This window comes from Canis lupus, chromosome 3 (assembly GCF_003254725.2).
Source record: "Canis lupus dingo isolate Sandy chromosome 3, ASM325472v2, whole genome shotgun sequence".
Taxonomy (NCBI): domain Eukaryota; kingdom Metazoa; phylum Chordata; class Mammalia; order Carnivora; family Canidae; genus Canis; species Canis lupus.
Window position 1 is genome coordinate 89,139,031 of NC_064245.1, and position 16,204 is coordinate 89,155,234.

The 16,204-nt window shown below is 47.7% G+C and overlaps 1 long non-coding RNA gene across 1 annotated transcript; it reads right to left on the bottom strand.

Annotated features, from left to right (window-relative positions):
• Nucleotides 1-1,553: 1,553 nt before the first annotated feature.
• On the bottom strand, nucleotides 1,554-7,585 carry LOC112653847 (uncharacterized). Its single transcript, XR_003132574.2, has 3 exons — nucleotides 7,221-7,585; nucleotides 6,741-6,893; nucleotides 1,554-2,115 (listed from the first exon to the last, which is right to left on the bottom strand). It is a non-coding gene; the product is annotated as an uncharacterized LOC112653847 (long non-coding RNA).
• Nucleotides 7,586-16,204: the final 8,619 nt, after the last annotated feature.

Here is a 16,204-nt window from a genome sequence, read left to right on the forward strand (position 1 = left end):
CTGTGTCTCGGGCCGGTGCTGGCGACTCCGCGTATCCTCTCCATGTCCTCCACCGCAAGAGCCCTGGGGGAGCTGCAGTAGGTGACCCCCATCCTCGGGTGACGAGTCCGGATCAGAGCACCCCGAAGGCTCGCTGGTAGTCAGGCAGAGACTCCAAACCTCCAACACCCACTTGTCATTGCTCACTTGTATCATTTTTTTCACCCATGGGTTTCATGGGAAAAAATGGGAAAGATTCACTCCACTGTACACCCCGAGATAATTTATTCGCTTGATTTCCAGTATAGACATCTGTAACTGGTGACCATAGCTTTTGGGCAGCATGAGCTAAGCAGTGTCAGGACACTGAGCTCATAAATTCCCAATCAAAAGGGAAGAAAGTACAAATTCATGGCAGGAAAATAAATTATACCGTCCTCAATGATTGAAAATAATCATAACTCTCTTTATGTGCCAGTTGTTGGTTCTGGGCACCTTACTCATCCCACCGCTAATCCTTCCCAGGTCGTGCGACACAGACATTTCTATCCTCAGTCTACAGACACAGGACCAAGGCTCAGTAAAGGGAAAGCTTTCCTCAGCCCTCAGCCTTTCTCAGCTAGGACCTGGGGTTTGGATCTCCAATCTCAACCTCACCTAGCTTCTGGATCCTCATTATTTGATTAGAATATTGGGGTTTGAGAAACCAGACTGGAAAGTCTTTGATATACAAACTACTATTATATGGTATTAAAGAAAATGTGATCTTCTTCTTCTTCTTCTTCTTCTTCTTCTCTTCTTCTTCTTCTTCTTCTTCTTCTTCTCTTCTCCTCCTTCTCCCTCCTCCTCCTCTTCCTCCTCCTCCTCCTCCTTCTTCTTCTTCTTTTCTTCTTCTTCTTTTCTTCTTCTTCTTCTTCTTCTTCTTCTTCTTCTTCTTCTTCTTCTTCTTCTTCTTCTTCTTCTTTCTTCTTCTTTTCTTCTTCTTTTTCTTTAGAAATAGAGAAAGTGCGGGGATCCCTGGGTGGCGCAGCGGTTTAGCGCCTGCCTTTGGCCCAGGGCGGGATCCTGGAGACCCGGGATCGAATCCCACGTCGGGCTCCCGGTGCATGGAGCCTGCTTCTCCCTCTGCCTGTGTCTCTGCCTCTCTCTCTCTCTGACTATCATAAATAAATAAAACATTAAAAAATTAAAAAAAAAAAGAAATAGAGAAAGTGCAAGCAGGGGGAGAGGGAGAGGGAGAGAGAATCTTTAGCCAGCTCTGTACCCAACATGGAGCCCAACACAGGGCTGGATCTCACAACCCTGAGATCATGACCTGAGCCCAAATCAAGAGTCAGACACTCAACTGACTGAGCCACACAGGCACCCCAAGAAAATGTGATATTCTTAAAAGTTTCCTCCAAAATTCGAAGAGTTCTATAAGATGAAGTGTCTTCACTGGATCACTGTGGCCCAGCCCTTGACCTGGATGTGAATGTCCAGTGGATTTTCAACATGTGAGGCTCCATGAAGCCGACACCAACACACTTAATTGGCCATTAAGTGTAATTCTTATTCATTTTCAAAATATTTCCTCATGCTGGTCCCCAGTCAAAAAAGACAAAGGGTTACTTGGAAGCTATTTGAAATAACTGCCTCTAAATGCTGTCAAGCTAAGCAAAAGAAAAATTACAAAGAGTGAAGCAAGAGAGGCTTTCAGCATAATTTCAGGAAGAGTCTAGAAGCAGGAGATACACAGAGTCCAACGGGAAGGGCTCAGCCCCCATTATTCCGTGAAGCAAAGTGGAAAATTTGGGATGAGGTTTGGAAAGGGAGAGAGCATGCCTGTGTGGTGTGGGGATTGTGGTCCAGAGGGCTGGACAGAGAAAGAGGCCCCTGCTTCATGTCATCCTTACCAGCACACGTGGTAGGGACGAAGATTAGAAGCACCAAACACACTATAAGGAAATAGATGTCTGTACGGTCAGTACAGGACTTCGTTGACCAGAAATTCCGAAAAACAGGCAGGTGGCTTGGGTTCAGGATCCATTGAAGGGAGGTAGTGACTCCAAAATATCCACCAAAGCCCTGGATGAAGATGCTTTCACATGTTTGTGACAGGTTTGGAAATCTCCCTTCTGAGAAGAGAGCGATTATCTATAAAAAAAAAAAAAAATCCATTTTCAGCATGAGCACTCTACAGAGGGAATGATTACAGGATCATTGATAATCATAACTAATATCTGTTGATTGTTTAATAAGTACTTATTTTGAGTACTCCATAATGGCATGCCATTTTATTCTCACAGCAACCCTAGAGGGTGGGTGCTACTTGCAGATGAGGAAACTGAGGCACAGAGGGGTAAACGGACTGACCCAGTGGGTGTATGTTGGAGTCGAGGGTTGAAAATCAGATCGTGGACATCAGAGGCCACCACTAGCCATCGTATTGGCAGACCCTGCGTCGTAGAGCAGTGGTGTGTTCCTTACAGTAAGCTCCAGGGTGAGGAAGAGAACTGAATATCACCTTGTCATGGTGTTTAATTTTTACCTGGTAGGAACTCTGCTTTCTGAAACATTGACTTTAGAGATCTTAGTCCCGATATCATGATGAGATGATCACCTTAAGGGAATCACATTAGCCAAATTTGACCAAATATTTCTCCAGGGAGAAGCTGCACCAGGGATGAGTAAACTGGAGGCCCAGTGGCTGAGGCAAAGCAGCTGAGTCCTTGCAAACAAGAAGATGCAAGTGAGGCACCTGGGGGGCTCAGTGGTTGGGCATCTACCTTTGGGTCAGGTCGTGACCCCGGGGTCCTGGGATGGAGTCCCACCTCGGGCTTCCTGCATGGAGCCTGCTTCTCCCTCTGCCTGTGTCTCTGCCTCTCTCTGTGTGACTCTCATGAACAAATAAAATCTTAAAAAAGAAAAGAAGAAGAAGAAGCCAGTGCACCTACTGTGCATCAGAGTCCCAGTTCCGGGCACCTCTCTCATGAACATAAATGCCATCCACCCCGTGCATGCACTGTGGGAGGAGCATAGAGCGCAGATGGCATCATCATTCCCTCCAGCTCAGGGACACTCACCTCTATTTGACCGTGGTGGTATTTGAACATGACAACTGTATTTTACTCAATTATTGGTGCCTTCCCACTCTTCATAGTGCCTCCCCAAAGCAAGGGAAACTCAGAAAAATGAAGATCTTACAGGTTCTGGTCAGAGTACATAGCCTTAGTGGCCTGCTCTGCAATTTTAATCATTAAAAGATGAAATGAGACAAAAATGAAGTTCGGTATTTGTGGATGATTAACCGAAACAGAGGTCCACGATGGTTTTTGATCACGTAAGCGGAAAAGAAACACTTTTGAGCATATTTGACCAATATTGGTACATTCATTTATTAATAGGTTGTACATAGGGAGTGCTAGGAAAATACATTGTTGTAAAACAACGAGAAACAGAATAGGAGAGGATAAAAATAAATGCACTTGAAAGTCGCAATATTTTCTCTTCTTGGCCTCGGGATTGGCTCCACATACATTCTGGGGGTGTTTGTACCCCCTTCCGCATAGCAAAGGCATGAAGGATGTGTTCATTCCTTTTTGTGGATGTTTGAATGTTGTCTTTGGGTCGAGTGAAATAATCAGAGTGCTACTTGGAATTCATTTTATTCATCCTTATAGAATTGGGTGTTTGGGGTTGTTTTTTCCCTCCCCAAATTTGGTTTTGGTAATGCGCCCATGAGCGAAATTACGACAATAAGAGACGGTCCTAGAACATTTGTTACTCATTTGAGGGCTTTGGTTGAGAATGTGACCCCACTTCCTAAACCATTGTCCCTATCCTAAAATTTCTCTCAAGCATGAGTGTCAGGAAATTCTGGGTTTTTCCAGACAACTGATACGTTTTCGTGTTCCGCACATGGGCTGTCATCATGTTTCTCACTGCTTTGGCTACTAGGTTTCTCAGATTTTAAGTTCAACCTCTTTAACCGTTTTTCAAACTTTTAAGACAGTCGTGTGCTACATACTTTGACTCTCTCCCATTAATTAAACTTCATTTCACCTTATTCTTATTCATCTAATTAGGACAATCACATCAGAAGAGCAGCTATTTATTGAGCGTGTACTATGTCCTGGGCCTATTTTGGCGGACTTTACATGTGTTATGTGATTGTAACAATTACCCAGTAAAGCGAATACTGCTCTCCACAGTTTATCAATGAAGAAAACCAGATTCACTGGCTCCACAGCTAATGCTGTCTTTCCACTTTTTGTTACATGTAATTCAGTAAAACTACTTGAAGTCTAGTTTAGGAAGCGAGGCTTATAAATCAATAAGGATGAGCCAAACGGCCCCAAATTTTAAACTTCTGTGTAGAAGCAGCATCATGTGGGACTCTAGATAAGTGAAAAAAAAAAATCATTTTAAATCCCTCCTCTGATATTTCTAGATCGACTGCAAAAGAACAATTGGCTGGTGTGGGAGAGACTAGATTTCCATTTCCTCTACTCATTTCCTCTTTTTTTCCAAGGAAGTAGCTCCTCTTCCTTTCCCAGCCCCCCTGAAGGGAGGCACGGCCAGGAGACTGTCTGCTAGCCAATGGCTGTCAGAAACTAAGGCAATGCTTCTAGGGCAGGCCCATAAGGCCCTCCCTGCACAATGCCCACCTCCCTTCCTCCAGGGAGATGCAGAGGATCCTGCAGCCTGCTGACCATGGCCGAGCCACGAGGTGGGAGAAGTCTGGGTCCTTGCCGGGCTCTGGAGGAGAACCCCGTGCTCATGGACAATACCCTCTTCATTTTACTTGAGTGAGAAATCAACTTCTGTTTTGGAAAGCTTCTGAGATTTGGGGTATTTCTTACCGTGGCTAATTTCCTTTTCTAAGAATTGGGGTATCAGCTCCGCAGGGTTATGGTGGAGGCTAAGTGAGATAATGCACGTACATATGGCATCTGGGATATAGGAGGTTTCCATTCCTCATGGAACTTCCTGTAACTCTGGGGTCATCGGGCTGTAGAGCCTTGTGAGGGACCCTCCATCTTGCAGGAATTCTAGCTTCTTCCCAAGACTGCTCTTAGGAGAATTATCTTTTCTTGATGACTGTCTGTCCTAGATTTCTTCCTGATGACCCCTGGTCACATCCTTACTTCATCCCTTGATACTTTCACCTTCCTTAGTTTATCTTACCCACACTTTATTCAATGTTAACATAGAGCTGATACCAGGGATCACGAGAGTTTAAAGTAGAGTAAGTAAGGAAATCACAACACAGGGAGAAAACTTTCAAGTTGCCTGTTGGACTCCATTTCTCTGAAAGTTTCTCAGCCAGATTCCATCTCTCCAATTTCCACTGGGCCATTCCTATACCTGGAGCCCTATAAGCAGCCACACTCAAGTCAAGGTCCTCTCTCCCTCCTGCTCCTCCCCCAAGACAAGGCCCTCAATCCCTACACCAGACCCCTAGAGAAAAATCTAGAACTATCTGAATAGTAATCCAAAATTTCTCAGAATAGAAAAAGTCTGTGCTAACCAGAACCACTAGTGCCCTGGGCTGCCCTCCCTCTCTTTCGTATGAGAAAATAATTAATATTCCAGTGTGCAGTGTTGGCATTAGGATTTTTACCAGCTAAACGCAGGGCTACCGTAAGAAGAAAGAATAGATCCCCAACAGGAGCCTGACAGCAGGGTTTACCAAAGTGAGCCCTTCCAGAAGGAAGGAGAGAAAAACTTGGCTCCTACTGTTCAAGTCAGAAGCTAGTTCCATGCACTTTTGGAATCTTCCTTTCGTCCCTCTGACCAGCCTTCCTTCTATTCCTCCCGCTGTCTTGCTTTTCTTGTCTCGGAGCGATGACACAACCTGTGAGCCTAATCTGCGTTTTCCAGAGCTCTCTGGCATTCGACCCAAATGCTGCTTCCTCCCAGAAGAAACCACACACAGCTCCCTCAGCCTGCCCAGGTACTAGGCATCCTCTGCACTTCAGCTAGTTGCCCGTAGAGTGTACCAGCATCCAGAGAAGTGATTTCCAACAGAATCTTCTGTGAAGATGGAAATGCTCTTTATCTGCACTGTCCAGTAGGATTGTGACAAGCCGTACACGGCTGTGGGGCACTTGCAATGTGCTGGTTTACTGTGTTGGACACCTGAAACTAACATAACACCGTGTGTTCACTATACTTTAGGTATAGATAGATAGATAGATAATAGATGATAGATAGATGATAGATAGATAGATAATGGATGATAGATGACAGGTAAATAGATAGATGATAGATAAATAGATGATAGGTAGATAGATGATAAATAGATGCATAGATAGATGATAGATGGTAGATAGATGATAGACAGATAGGTGATAGGTAGATTGATAGATGGGTAGATTAATGACAGGTAGGTAGATAGATGATAGATAGATGATAATAGATGATAGATGATAGATAATGATGATAGGTAGATAGGTAATAGATAGATGATAGGTAGATATATGATAGATGATGATAGATAGATAGATAGATAGATAGATAGATAGATAGATAGATGATAGATGATTGACAGATGGATGGGTAGATGGATAGAAATGTGCTGGTTCGCTATCCTATAGGTTCCCCCGTTAACTAATGCCAGGTGTTCATTTTATACTCATACAAGAGACTTGCATTTACTTTTTTGAAAATTAGGCTGCAGCAGTAACGAAAAGTCTACAGTGAATTCATCACAAGTGTTTCTCCTTGGAAACACAGGTTGTTGCCCCGAAGTCCAGACCGTTCTAATAAATGCTTACAACATTCTCAAGCCAACTCGGCAGCAATGGGGACTCGAGGTGAATCCCAAGGATCGGATTATCTCATGGAGCCAGCACTTGACTAGGGATGAGGTGATGATGATCGTTCTCCTATTTTTGCAAAGCAGAAGACTCCGGAGCAGATACGAAGCCCTGTAAAGGGAGACCCAAGAAAATGAAAGTGAGGTTGCCTTCGCTAAAGTGGGGAGGGTGGGAGCGGCGAGCTGGAAGTCGGCCTCCTCCTCGCTCCACCCCCATCCCCTTTGCTACCTTAAGGATTCTAGCACCCATTCCAATGTGTGGGTTGGGGGCAGGGTGTGGGGGGAGGGGCCCCACACCACCAAGCAATTCTCCAACACCAGCCTGGGTGGGGGGGGCCTACAAACCTACTCCATGCTGACACTGCCTACCTGGGGATAGTGTCAGAGCCCACAGGTGAAGGGCTCAGTCCCACCCCCATCAGGAGTTCACCGTTGTCACCTGTACTTCCGACTGATGGGCTGTAAACCAGAGGATCCCTCCCCGCCTTGGAGTCTGATTTGCTGGAGCAGCTCACAGAGCTCAGGAAACCAATTTACTCAGTGGATTACTAGTTTATTACAAAGAATATGAAAGAATATGAATTGGTTAGATGGAGATACGCATAGGACAAGGTATGGGGAAGGGGCAGGGAACTCCTATGCCTCCTCAGAGTACGCCCCCTGAACCCAGTCCTCTTGGCTGTTTAAGGAGGCTTTAGGGTACTGGTAAGCTTGAGTAAATCATTAGCCATTGGGGATTGATTCAACCTCCAGCCCCTCTCCTCCCCCAGGAGGTCTGGGGATGGGATGGGAAGTTCCAACCCCTGAGTCAGCCTGTTGGTTCCCCTGACAACCAATGTCCCACCCCCAGGTGGGAGCCCGACGTCGCCTCATCAACATAACAAAGGACACCGGGCCCTTCTGCTCCCCTAGGGTAGTCTAAGGGATTTAGGACGCGTGTGCCAGGAACAGTGGAGGAAGGCGAAATGTCTATGATTATCAGCCACAGTGTCACAGCCGCCGTGGCCTCAGAGTGAAGACTGCTGCCCCGCATCGCCGACGGGTGCCCCCTCCGTGTCCCCTACCCGCATTCCTAAACTACTTCTCCCTTTCCTTGAGTTCTCAGATCAGCCCCGTTATTGGTACTTCCCCCATTTATCACCGTCTTGAAAGTCTACAACGTGTGAAGCACTGAGCTAAATGTTTTTTGACAATACAAACAGGAATCAGATGTAAAACCTGCCTCCACCACATTGATCCTTTGGTAGGAGAGACGATGTCATACATTATTAATAAGAGCAATGCAAAGTAGGACGTGGCTGAGGCCGCTGGGGTGTGCAGCATATCGGTACTGACTCTGGTTTCTAAGGAAGCCTTAGAGGCTAGGAATGGAAGGGAGGTCGCAGGGGCACGTCTGGACCTCTGTGTTGCTGATCTGGGAACGTATTAGGATCTTAAGTATGACCATAAAATAAAAACCACCATTTAGGGGCGCCTGGGGGGCTCAGTGATTGAGTTCTGCCTTGGGCTCAGGGCGTGACCCCTGGGTCCTGGGATCAAGTCCCGCATTGGGCTCCCTGCGTGGAGCCTGCTTCTCCCTCTGCCTGGGTCTCTGCCTTTCCCTGTGTGTCTTTTAATAAATAAATTAATTAATTCATCTTAAAAAAAAATACCATTTAATGAAGACTTACTTGGGTTCCCGGAACCCAAGCTTGTTGTAACCTTTTGGGGTATTTTACTTAGTAATCTCACACTGACCTGGATGGCAACTAACATGCTCGTCCTTAGTTTACCAATGAGACAACAGGCGTGGAGAGCTGGAGTGAGTCGCCGGGGCCACGACTGCAGCATGGGTGGGGCTGGGATTTGAACCCTGGCTGCCTGTGTAGCTTCTGACCCGCTCTACAATCCCCCATTTCTTACCAAGGTCCTCAGGTTAAATTCTCATTTTTCATCAAATACGTTGATTCTTTCATTTGACAAATACTGTGAACACCCACCCTGCGCCAGGCCTTGGGCATATCACCAAGAGGACAGGAGAAGATCGTACCCTCGGGGCTCAGAGAACTTGGTCTGGACCGGGAGAGAGACAGGTGAACTCTCAGGTTTAAGTCCACCAGTGCAGCACAGTGAGGTTCACAATGAATCAAGTATGATGAGAAATGGAGCCAAGAACGATGAGAAATGGCTGATTTGTTCTTCCATAGTGCTTGGCAGTTGACACAGTGCTTTCACATGCCATGGCCCTTTCAATATTCACACGCAAAAAAAAAAAAAAAAAAGAAAAGAAAAAAGAAAAAATTGCAATGAGGTAGAGAGGGCATGGGTTACTATTCTTGTATAACGAGATGGAGAAGAGTGTGTTCGACAGGATTCACGTCTGGAAGGACATTGTGTTTTGGGGAAGAGACAGACTGATTTGGAAGATGAGCCAGAGGAAGGGCCTGGGTGGGAGGGAAATGGTTTTGCTTCAGATAAAGAAACATTTGCTTTCTCTTTGGGGACCAGCAAGAGGGAGCTGGAGGGAGGAGGTGGGGGGTGGAGGAGGAGGAGGAGGAGGAGGAGGAGGAGGAGGAGGAGGAGGGGAAGAGCTGGGAGGGCTGGGAGATAAGGAAGGCCAGATCCCAAATGCAACCTCCTCCTCGAAGTCCTGGCACCCGGAGCCCCTCACACGGGGTTTCCAGCCTCAGACTCCATACGGGTCGTCCTTCTTTTTCTTTTTCTTTTTTTTTTTTTTTTTAATTTTTATTTATTTGTGATAGTCACAGAGAGAGAGAGAGGCAGAGACACAGGCAGAGAGAGAAGCAGGCTCCATGCACCGGGAGCCCGACGTGGGATTCGATCCCGGGTCTCCAGGATCGCGCCCTGGGCCAAAGGCAGGCGCCAAACCGCTGCGCCACCCAGGGATCCCCGTCCTTATTTTTCATCCTGAGTATAAGGCCTCCGTGAACAGGAAGCAGAAAACGCGCGCTTGTTTAACAGGCTCATCAGCCAAAGGATGGCTTCTTCCATTCCACTGGTTTTCCGTCTTACCTTTACCTTTGAACCGTCTCCTTCACAATCAGGATAATGCTGCTCGTGCCACGTCATGGCCCTTTGTCCACTTGCTGCGTTGGGAGCCCGTCCCCAACTAGGGTCTCAGCAGCATCTGAACATCCGCTCGGCACAGCTTCCCCGTTGCAGGCTGGCTCCCCAGCAGCTCCCTGGGCTCCCGGGCCTCAGGACAAGCTCTGGCCTGGGGAGGGCAGCTCTGCTCACCCCCCTACGCGGAGGGCTCCGGAGGACGGCTGCAGGCTACCAACCCGCTCCATGGTGCCAAGGCCTTGGCGTCCCCTCTGGGAGGCCCTGGGAGGCCGCCCTTGGGCGCTGGCCCCTCACGGAGACTCGGCCTGGAGGGCAGCCCACAGGGTGGAAGCAGCTGCCCTGACTTCCCCAACAGTCCTGTGAGCAGGTCTTCCCTCCCCTCCCAGGGTCTCCCCGTGGCCCCTTGAAGCCTGCCCTGTGCTTCCTGCAGCAGTCAACTCCCCCAGGGCGTCCCCGTCCCCGTCCCCATCCCGGAGGTTCCCTGTTGGATGCCTTGTGCTCCCCAACAGTCATCCCACCTGCCCAGTTGACCAACTCGCCCGACGGGGTGGAAGGTCAGTAAGAGCGACCAAGCCAGCTCAGGCTATTCCTTCAAGTTGCTTGAAAACCTGGCTATGAGGGGGTCCATCCAGGGCACATGTCTAGAGAGTTTACACAAAATCCACAGGCCACGACAGTCCCACAGAATAGAGGTGTTTCCAGTCCTATTTGCCAAGGCAGGAAAAGACAAATTTTTCCTGGATGCTTGTTAAGAAGGTCAAGGAAGACTTCATCAAGACCATGGCCCTCGGGGAGAGGGCCTGACTCAGCCCTGAGTACAACAGGAACAAGGAGGGGGTTGCAGCTGATGGACAAGGGGGTGGTGGTGGCTGGGAAATCAGCAGGAGGGATTTTGTTAGGATCAGAGGAGGTGGGGTGGCAAGGGGGACCGGACTAGACGTCAAGGGTTGGAGGGGAGCAGCTGAATTGGCCCTCAAGGATGGCGGATGTTTTTGATGAACTGGTTTAGCAGGATGCTTGGCCCAGACTGGGGATGCAGGCATAGAAGGAGACCCGGCTGAGAGAGGACTCATCGGGGTCCCACTAAAGCTTGGTCGAGGAAGGAGTCCTTGTCGTGGCCACCGCCATGAGGTCCTGGGGCCCCCCGGACTCCCTTTGTTTCTTTCTAGCCGACACTGTGACTTTTCCCTCTTCTCCTTCCTCTTGGAAACTGAGAAATCTGCAGCCTGGAGCGATCACTTCCTTTGGCAGCTGCTCCGTTTGTCCTGGGCTGGTCCAAGGCCAGGGAGAGGAGGATGAGAGGAAGGAGAGTGGGGGTGGGAATGCGTGATGGCTGCCCTGGAGGGGAGGCTCAGCTGGGGATTGATCCTTGTGGTGGAGAAAAAAAAAAGTGTTTTTTTTTTTTTTTTTTTTTTTTTTTTCTGGGAAAATACTTCCTGAGTTCTGAATATCAGAGTATGAACTCCACGGAGCTGAGAGCTGCCTTCGTACTCCCGGGGTATCTCCTTAAGGAAAATGCAGACTCTGTGCAGTGATTCTGCAAAACTCTCTCCCTACAAAGTCCTATTCTGTTTGCATGCATATTTATACTAAGTCATAACCCCGGAGAGAAAGACGCTACCGTCCTGTAGGACTAGATTCATTGATTGTGTGGCTAATGGTAAAAATCAGTACTCTGGCCTCATTTGGGGACCATTACAGTGACTTTAAAATTCAAGATATATCACTTTCCCAGAAGAGGCAGCCTGAGCGTAGACGCGGAGTCTTTGGGTGATTGATGATTAGAATCCCCTAAGAGTGAGCTGTGGAGGAGCCAGACAAAATGGAATTAAAATGTTGCATGTTACCCAACATTCCCTCAGATGGCCCAGAAACTCCCTGCACATTTGTCATTCCTTGTATCCTCTTAAAAGTCAGCTACGTTTCCAAACTTTCTAAAAGTTTAGCGAGAATCTTGATGGAGGTAGGGTTTCTTCCTTTTTCCCAGATGATAATGGCCTTTAAGATTAATGCTCCATTATGTCCCTGGTGTTTGTCTCTCGACAGGGAAATATGGATGTGGATACTTAGCCCTGGAAGAGTGCCAGGAGGGAGAGTAAAATAGCACCGAGGGGCCTCCTCGCGCACGACCGGGCACATCGCGGGGCTCGGTGATGGCAGGCAGTGTCCGCATCGTCACGTGGGACACACGTGGGCCATCTGGTCCCTACAGAGTCCAGTTCCTGTAGCTCTTGTAGCAAAGCTTCCAGTTTCCTCTGGGCCCCATTCCTCCCCCACTGGGTTTAGGGGGTTCAGACTGTGCTAGAGGATCAGCTCTTGGCAAACAGTGATCGCGGTAACGGGACTTTGCCAGGTGCCAGGTACCGGGGTGGCTGTGAGCGCCGTCCGTCCGTGGATTGTCATCGCATTTACTGTCCCAAACCGCCTCCTGGGGGAGGGCCCTGGTGAGGAGGAGGGGGTGCTGACCCATGGGGCCCCGGAGTATCACACATGGGTCCTCAGTGTTGGGGGCTGGGGCAGCAGGTGCAGAGAGGCGCGGTCACCACTGGCTCCTGGGGCGCCCACCTGGCTCCGGGCCTGTCGTGCAGTTTCAGGGCCGCCTGCCCGGGGGCTCGGCCAGAGACAGGTGCCCAGGCCGGGGGCACATTGGCCGCCTCCCATGGTTCCTGGCCCCGGAGCAGGCGTCAGGCAGCGAGGAGCAGAGTGAGGCGCCCAGCAGAGCTCAGCCCTCCAGGCCTTGCCCGAGATGCTGTCCCCAGGCTCGGCGCCGCGGGCCGGCCCCCAACTGGCCACGTCAGGAACCTGCTCCTAAGCTGCTTTAGGGACCCTCTTGGCTCTTCCTGGCACCGCCTCACTTGCTTCACACGCTTCGTGGATCAGCTCTCTGCATCTACCTGTGTCTACACGGCCTGGGCGCACGGTCGGCCGGTCCTTGGGCAGCAGAACTTGGCCTCGGCTGGGCGTCTCCAGAGCCGCCTCCCGGGTCCTGACCCAGAGGTGCGTGTCCCAGATGTGGTCTCATCGGCTGCTAGTGAGAACCAGGCCCGACACATGGGCAGGGGAACCGGGGCGCCGAGGTGCGGGGCCTACCAGCTCCTGGGTGCTCCCCACGCCGTGTTCCAGCTCGGCCCCCCGGGCCAGGTGCCCACCGGCCTCGCGTCTCTGGGTCTGCAGAGCTGGGCGCCGTGCCCGACACAAAGGCCCCGCTCGGGCGCCGCGTGAGTGAAGCAGGTGCTAGCACTCTGTCCGATGAGGAAACTTGAATCCAGAGCGATTCACACACTTCGAGGAGGTGACAGCTGGGAAGGAGGGAGCGGAGGTAGGCAGCGCGATGGTGATGGGGGATGTCGTAGGCTGGACGCTGCTGAGAGCTCCTGCGGTACCTCAGCGGTCATCACACCCGGACTGCGGTGTAGCCGTGAGGATCTTTTTTTTTTTTTTTTTTTTAGATGAGGAATTGGGGATCAGAGAGCCTAGTTAACAAACATGGAGTTATTCAGTTAATGGGGGACAGGGGTTCGCTTTGAAGCCAGATCTGTTCTTCTCCAACCTCTATGTCTCACTGACTATAATACACAATAGTAACCGATAATAGTAAACGTTGAATTACTTGTAATAATTACAAACTTGAAATCACTTCTCTGGGCTAAGTGCGTTCTCATATCTGACTCGTGAAATCCTTGTAGCAATCCGATGAGGTGGCCGTGACCAATACCCGCAATTTTCCATTGGGCCAACACTCCACCTTTGGTTTATTCACACAAATTGAACCATCCCACCCCGTGGGACATTCATTGCCACTGTCTTCTAAATTCCATTATTGTCATTGAGAACAGTGCCCTCAGTAAAATTGCGAATAATTGTCTACCTGTATGTAATCCTTTTTTTTCCCCCCTCTTTGTCTGGCTGAGTTTAAGATTCCCTTACTGCCTTTCACATTTAATAATTTGATTACAATTACGAAGTTAATTTCTATTTATTTATCCTGCTTGGGATTCATTGTTTCCTGAGTCAAAGGAATCATTTTTTTTTTTTTTTGACTCATTCTGGAAAATTCTTAACCATTATCTCTTTTGATATTTGCTCTTTTCAATTCCTATCTTTTTATTTCCCCCCCAAAACTTAAGTACATATGCCAGATGTAAATAGACTTTCTCATACTATCATCTATTTATCACAACACATCCCTCACATTTCTTTTCTTTTTTTTTTTAATCCCTCACATTTCCATCTTTCTTTGTTTCTTTATACTGGTAATCTCTTCAAATGTATTTTCTGATTCATTGATTTTCTTCTAAGTTGTATCTCTTATGTTGTTTAACTCAAATTATGGCTTTATTTCAGCAGTTACATTTTTTTATGTTTCTTCAGTTCTTTTTAAAACCTTCCTGGTCAAAAAAATAAAATAAAAAACAAAAAAAGTAAAAAATAAAAAATAAAACCTTCCTGGTCTTGTTCCTGGTGCATATTTTAATTTCTTCTTATTTCTTTAATATTTTAGGTGTACTTTTCCCATATTTATATCTGATAATTCAAATATATGAATGCTAAAATGGATTTTTTTTTCTAAAATGGATTTAATTTTGGTTGATTGTTTTTCCTTTTAGCCACACTGATTGGCTTACTTTCTCTAGTGTGTGATAGTCTATAAGTTTGAGGTTCAGCTAATGTTTCTATTGCTGGGATTCAGTCTACAGAGGATATTTGTGTTTGTTTCTGCCAAGGCCCCTGCAAGCTAGCAACGTAAGGTCACTTTAATTCATCAAGAAGCAACGCAAATCTAAGACTCAGCCCTGGCGAAGGCAGGCCTATGGTAGGTAATAGCTTCTCTCAGCTTCGTCTTTGGTTGGGCTCTTGGTGATTGCTCAACTTCCTTACATACTCAACTGTGATTTTAAAAAAGATGATTGCATATTTTTCTGTTATACTGGGTATTTTGTGACAAAAGGGATTTAAAAGATATATTTTCTGACATATTGCTGGAGACATAACTGAATTAAAGTCCATCTTCAAAGCGTCACTTCCCCACTCTTTCATCGAGGCACTGAACATATTTACCAACTCCTTCAGGCTGGGTTTCTAGGCCCCAATTCGGCAGCAGAGATGGGGCATAATGTTAAGAGCCTGAGGTAGGATGGGGTCAATAGAAAGACAACCTACCCTCTTATTTATCAGTTAGTTTTAATTGGGAGATGTGGCCACCAATTAGCCTTAGACGTACAGCCTGGGGCTTGCCCCTCTATTTTGCAGTTGGCATCCCCAGGTGGACAAGCTTTGCAGTTGCCCTGCAATGGGCCCCTGTCCCCACTGTCAACCTCACCCCAAGGCCTTCTCTTCATCTCAGTGCCAAAATAGAACAATGACTTCTCTCCTCTTTTCCCCATTATTTCCACCAGAGTGAATGCCACCTCCTCCAAGAAGCCTCTTTTTTTGTTTGTTTGTCTTAAGATTTGTTTATTTATTTTAGAGAGAGAGAGAGAGAGAGAGAGTGAGCAGGGTGAGAGGCACGGGGACAGAATCTTAGACTCCCTGCTCAGCACGGAGCTCCACGCAGGGCTCCATCCTATGACCCATGAGATCACAACCTAAGCTGAGACCAAGAGTTGGATGCTCAACCAACCAAGCCACCAGAGCACCCAGGAAGCCTCTTTTAATGCTCTTTGACCCAGTTGGCCATATCACTGGGTATGTGATATCACCCAGTGGGACTCAATCCCACTCCCTTGTCTCTGCTACTGCTAATTATTTTCCTATGAAGGAAACCAGGATATATCAGTTTAAAATATGCCTCTTTAATATAAACAGTATTTTGAGCCGAAGGCCATTAAGAGGCAGCAAATGCGGGGAAAAGCTCTCCCCACCCTCCCCTTTTCTGCCCATAGGCAGGATATCCATGCTCCTCTTATTGGAGATACTCTTCTCAACCTAGTGACAGCATTAGAGGAAGCTGCCAACACACCTCACTCTATTAGTTTCCTCCCATTTATTTACCTTCCCACAGTGTGCTGCCCTTGGGAGCCAATGCGGCTTGGCATTGTCCTGTCGCTTCTCTACCGTTCTCTGTTGAAGATGTCACATAAGCTGAAATTCTAAGCCCCTGCTTTGAGCTCCATTTCCTTGAGGTTTCTCTTGCACGATGTGCTTTCTTCCTATGAATAAAGTGCTCGCTTTTCTCTTGTTAATTTGTCTTTTTGTTAAAGAACGCCAGCTAAAAACCTACGATGGGAAAGGTTGACTTTTGCTTCCCCTACGCCTATGGCACAGGCTGTTCTTTATTTCCTCAATACCTATCTTCCTTACCAAACGAGGAATTACTTGATGACTATTGCCTCATAGTGTTCATTTTTGCTTACTAGATCC